The following is a 6,332-nucleotide window of genomic DNA, read 5'->3' on the forward strand; positions in this document are numbered from 1 at the left end:
AAAAAAGATATGGTGCTCATAAATTCTAAGTGTGAAAGGAAGGAGGGGGAGGAGAAGGAACAAAAGCAGGAAAGCTGGGAGCTGTTGAAGGCATTCCTGCGAGCACTTTGGCACATTGCCAATGTCAGGAATTCTCATAATAGCAAGATTAAACCCCCCAGCCCCTTATTGTTCAATTTTGCACAACGATAAATATTTCGATGGTCCTTGATTGAATGAGTTTAAAATTTGAAGACAAAATGTCTTTACTCAAAGATTTATGTTTCTACAGATTCTTCCTTAGTAAAACAGGAAATGCAGTCTTCCTCACCCAGAACCCCGGTGACCACTTGTTTAGGGGTGCTAAGTTTTGGTGGGATTCAGGGACCTGGCCTCCCTAGGCCCAGGCGAGCGTGGTTGGAGAAGCCACCGCTGATATGGGCAGAGTAGGGGTCTGAGAGAATCCTCTGACTTTTTTTGATATGTCCCAAAAGCTGCTTCTTCCTGAACTTTGTCCTTTCCTTCGGACCTGAGTCCTTAAGAAACCATAAATTCATACCCAGAAGTCCTATCCACTTGGTTTCCAGTTAGAATCCGTGGAGCCAAACCCATCACAGCCATGGGTAGTTTTCATCTTTATTTAACCATTGCTCCTCTGTGTGTTCTTGGCGTTTAGGGCTGTGCCTTCTATTCTAGACATACATGCCCCACACACAGGCGACACCAACGTCAACCTGCTCTGCACTTGTGCTCAATGAACAGTAAATGAATCTAAGAGCCACCCCAACCCACGCCAACTCCCATAAAATCAGGGTGGGAAACACAGGGGAGAGAAGGATTCTTATTAATAATTCATTCCAAGAAACCCCCTGGAGCAGTCTCACTATGATATGCTATGCAGAATGCTTCAACACACTAATTAATATTTTCAAAGTGTTCCATGGGCCCCTTTTAAAAGCATTTTTGCCATCCATTGAATGTTCTGCATTATAAGTAAAAGATCAATCCTGTCCCCCAATCCTATTGATGAGCTGTCTAACCAAAGTAGGATATTCAGAGTCAACAGCAGTTCTTTTCTTTTTTTTTTTTCCCCCTCCCTTTAATATCACTCTCCAAGTCGTGGGCTAAAAGCTGTATCTCCTCTGAGCCGGGCTGTTCCTCCCCACAGTGACTGATGCAGCTGGAAAGCCAGAAATGTGAACTGCCCCAAGAGCAGTGTTGGTCTCTCTCTGCTCATCCTGATGCCCAAAACACAGACCCAGAGGGCAGGGACCTCACTGTCCAGGAACAATAACAGGATGGCCACTCTGAAAAGGACCTCAGCTGGCAGCTCCTCCGGGCCTCACTGTCACCCTGCTGTTGAGCTTCTGACAAGCAGATGAACCTGAGCAGGACACCAAGCGCAGCCACTGCTCCAGGGCTGTCTGCTGCCCTGGACCTCCTCCCCAGCACAGGACATGAAAGGCTTCGACTGTGCTATCCCAGAGCCCTTGCTGTTCAACATAGCATCAGGACACAAAAGACAGGATCATCCAACTGACTTTTCAGGGAAGAAGCAACCAGGGTCCTTCCAGGTGACTGCATGTAGGCCACAGCTCCTAATGGCCAGTCCCGCCACCGGACCTGCAGAGGTGGTTCCAGCCTAAAAGGCTGTCCCCTCAGAGTGCAGCAGATGATGACTCCCAGTGTACCGGCCTCAATGATTCTTCCTAAATGTTACCTGGAGACTATTTCTCAATTCCAATCAATTGTGCCTATTGATCTAGGCAATTACAAGAACAGGAAAGGAATAACTTTTGCCCTTTACTCTCTTGCATTCAAAAAAGTGATTTACAGAATCAAATGGGTCAGCCTGGAAAAACCACTTTCCAGGGTAAAGAGTCCCTCCCTTTGGGGAGCTCCACAGTCTGGACTCTAGGCAGAATCAGGGCCCAGGCTCTCAGGGCCATCCTCCCTGTAGGCTGTCTCACTGCTTCTTTTATAGGTGACCACCAATGCCCACAGGGTGGACAGAGGTTTATGTGTACTGTGATGAAATTCACATAGCATACAACTGACCATTTTAAAGTGTACCATTCAGGAGCACGGATGAAATTCTCAGTGTCATGAAGTAATCACTTTCATCTAGTTCCAAACATTTTCACTCTTCAAATAAATACTCACACCCATCAAGCAGTTATCTTGCCATTCTTCTTCCTATAGATCCTGGCGACTATGTAATCTGCTTTTGCATCCCTTTGGAGTTGCCCGTTCTGGTTATTTCCTATCAGCGGAGTCCTATCACATGTGGCCTCTTGTATCTGATTCCTTTCACTTTGCCTTCCGGTTTTGAGGTTCATCCACGTGGTAGCAATGTGTCACTGCTTCATTCATTTTTTTATAGTCAAACGCTATTTCACTGTGTGGACACACAGCGTTTATTTCTCCATTCATCTCAGTGAATCTTTAGATTGTTTTCACCTTTTGCCTCCTGTGAACAGTGCTGATGTGGACATTGGTGTACAAACACTTGTCTCAGGCCTTCCTTCAATTCCTGGGTGCACGTACCCGACAGTGGAAATGCTAGACCATGTGGCAATTCCCTTTTGGAGGAACTGGTAGGGAGTTCAACATGGCTTGACTTGGTGAAAAAGTACCACTGTGGACTGTGTGGCTTCTATACCATGGGCAGAGAAGAGGGAGAGGAGGCTTTATGTCCATGTGAAGGTTTGCAGGTAGAAGGGCTCCTCTTCACCAGCGTGTCACCCCCAAACATGTAATCACATGGGAATTTGGGTTAGTAAACCTAGGCAGGAGAAAAGAAATTCAGGCAATTGCCCTGATTTAAAATCTCTGTATTCAGCAGCATAAAATACAAACTCCTCTTCCTGACCCATAGGGCCCTTTACTGTGGCCATATATAGCACTAAACTTCTTCTTTCCAAACTATGCCAAGTCTCTGCAGATTCACCAGACTTAGCCTTACAGATTCCTGGTCCCCTATTCCCTGACCTGAGTCTGTCACATACATTATTCCCTATTCAAGAAAAAAAATGATTTTCCCTTCTCTGCCCCAAACTCACCCACTGAAAACTCCTACCCAACCTTCAAGCCCCAGCTCAGATGCTCCCTTCTGGCATCTCCAGACTGAGCTAGTGTCTCTCTTCTGTGGTCCAGAACTTTTGCTCCCTGTTGCTTAAAGGGAGGGAAAGGGTAGAGGATGTAAAAGAATTAAGATGTGTGATGTACATGTACGAACTCCCCATGATGAATGTAATCAAACATGGACTAAATTGTTAAAGAAGAGTAGAGCAAAAACAATGGGAAATAAGAGCAAATATCATGTAATCATACAGACCAAGACTGTCACCCTGCTTTATCATTTAGTCTTCATAGCTGGAAAATACATAGTAATGATATCCACAGGGACAGTTGTGAGTGCCTGATGAAATAAGAAAATAAAGAATGCAAAGCACTTTATACTGTTCCACAGTAAACAGAGACTACCTTCAATATAACACTCATTGCATGGAATTTGATTGAATTTATTTAGCACAGTTCTTGTCTAGTTGATCTTGAGCACCCAAAGTCAAGAGCTGTGCCTTCTCCCTTTTAGATAGAGCATACATAGCTCATGAAAGGTGCTCAAAGAAATGTATCTATGCAACAAATTAAATAGTGAGTTACAGAATTTTGAATGCAATATAGACACGGCAAAAGCTGTGGTTGTCAGGGGCACCTTTTTAAAACTGTTGGTTTCTGCAGTTCCAAAGATTGGCTCTTATAGACATGATGGAGTGTGCTTCTGCATGAATGTCAGTTGCCCACAGGACATTGGTGCCTCTGGCATCCCCATGTATGAATCTCAGGACAAGGCGGGAAAGATACAGGGCAACCACGCAACACACATCAGGAGGTTGCCTACATCCTTCAAGTCAGGTCATTGCACTGTCCTTGGTCACATGACAGTGACTCACTGTATGTAAGGATGACATCCACTGCATACAAATGAAGGATCCCTGTCCTTCATATGTGAGTCAAAGGAGCAAGGATTGTTTTAGAAAAGTAAGCATGAATCATCTCAATCAGAAAGAAGCAGTTCAGCAAGGGTGGTAAATAGGCAGAAAGAACCCACATACAGTGAGAGGAAACTAAGTTGTGACTTGCACCATCAGGTGAAATGTCCCCCTCCTCGGTCACTTGCCTAGCCAGACTTGGTGCTTCTGAAGTACTTTCCCTTATTTCCACCATTCATCCCAACAATGCCTTCTTACAATATCCACCTAAAATCCAACTTCTTCCATTAAACACCCAACCTGTCCCAACCACTGTCCTTCGCCCTCTGGACTTCTTACCAATCATGTGGCAAATTGCCCGAGCCTACCTCAAATCACGAGACCACTCAGGTTGTTCTGCATTTGCAAAGACAGTTAAACCTCCCAGAGTGCAGAAGCTGTGCTGGCTGCACGTGGTACTCATACGGTACATGGGTCAGGGTCATATACCCTGTGAACTGCCAGGAAATTTCTCTCAGTGGGTTGCTTAGGAGTAAATAGGAATCCAAACCAAAATCAAGTAGCAGCTGAGTTCACAAAGAACCTCAGCGATGACACATTTCAACCTTGGTTGCAGCATTAACTGTAATTACAGCCCCCAGCCGTGCGGAGGCACAGTTGGCAGAGTTCAGGCCTCAGAACTTCCTACCCAGTGTCCTTTGCAGAGATAAGGCTCTGAAAAGATCTGAACTCATGGAATCAGCTCAAATTCATTTGATTGGCGCTGCCAAATAATTTGAATTATAGAGCACTCCCCTCACTTGAGTGCCAAAGCCTTCTAATGTCCTGGAGAAGGAACGCCCTGCAAATGCAACCAGAGCAGCACTAGTTGGATGTTATGTACAATAACATAGGACAAAGCAAGTGAACAGGGAAGTAAAATTATGCAGTTTGACAAGACCGTATTTAGGGTGAATATCAACTCTTAGATGGTCAAGTGAACTTGGTCATAAAACTAATATGAAAACTCCAGAGAGATGATTGTATGATATTCTTGAAGGTTACAATATTTCCATTTTATCAAAATGAGTCCATAATCATTAAAGCAAAGTTTTTGTCCATTAAATTGCTGCTTTTCAGGCGAGAAAACTAAGGCTCAAGGCATGGAACTGTGCATGGTGTTCCAAGCAACAAGACCAGAGCTGGGCTCAGATCTGCACATTTCCAGCCTGAGTTTTTATTGCAGTAATCCAGCTGGGAACATGGGCTGGCAATCTCAGGAGGTGGGTGGGAGCCCAGGGATGCAGGATATGGGAACTTCTAGGCACATTCAGGGAGGCCTGGTATCCACTAGGTGTGGCCTCCTCCCCACTCCTCTGTCTTCTCCCCAGCCTTATCTGGAGACACCAGCGTATAAAAAGCAAGGCGATATCTATACGTCAGCCCAGACCAGAAATACAGATCTTTACAAAAGATGATCAATGAGTGATGACAGAAGGATCGATGTCACCTTCCAGAGCAGGGTACCATTAACATTCAGTGCAGAGAGCTGGGCCATCAGGTCTCCCCCAGCCATCTAGCCAGACCCCTGGGATTTTCACCGTGAACCCGGGTCTCACAAATCCTCCATCCAGCACAACCCTCCTTTTGTAGACCCACCAGCAGCCCCAAGCAAGTTTTCAGTCAGGTTAAAACTTTCTCAGTGCTAGGAAGCCTTGTGTAGGTACATTGGACTTTAAGAACACCAAGTGAGTCAGGGCTCTCCCAGACACAAATCACAGGGCAAATGACAAAAGCTTTTCTGCCACATTTGTTCACATAGCAAGAGCCAGGTAAGTTTGCTTACAATGGGACTCAGTTTCCACTAATATACTCTAGCGGGTCCCTGTAAGACAGCCATTCTGCCTCAAGATGGGGGCCAGGATACAGGGTTAGACCTTGAGCTGATTAGTGACACAGTTTGTAAAGCTCGAGGGCTGGGGATTTAGCTCAGCGGTTCCACCGCCTGCCTTGCAAGCACAAGGACCCAAATTCAATCCCCAGTACAAAAATAAAAAAATAAAAAAATAAAAAAGAAAGAAAGTAAAACTTGAGCAATACCAGAGATGGACAGGGGAAGAGGGCACACTAACCAACTGTACCCAGCATGGGCAAAGCACCAGCCCATCATCAGTCTCCACACTGGCTGGCCCAATTGCGTTGTGTCTTTCAGGAATGTTTCATGTCATAAACCAGTGGTTCACAGCCATACAGCAAACGAGTTGTAAAGCTGGATGGGAGCCCAGATCCATGGAACCATACAGCCACACTGTATTGCCTGCTTTCTTAGAGAACTGTTGCTAGTGCTTTTGAAACATCAGATTTCATGGCTTAATATAC

Source organism: Fukomys damarensis, unplaced genomic scaffold, assembly GCF_012274545.1.
Source record: "Fukomys damarensis isolate Sample0158 unplaced genomic scaffold, DMR_v1.0_HiC HiC_scaffold_8, whole genome shotgun sequence".
NCBI lineage: Eukaryota > Metazoa > Chordata > Mammalia > Rodentia > Bathyergidae > Fukomys > Fukomys damarensis.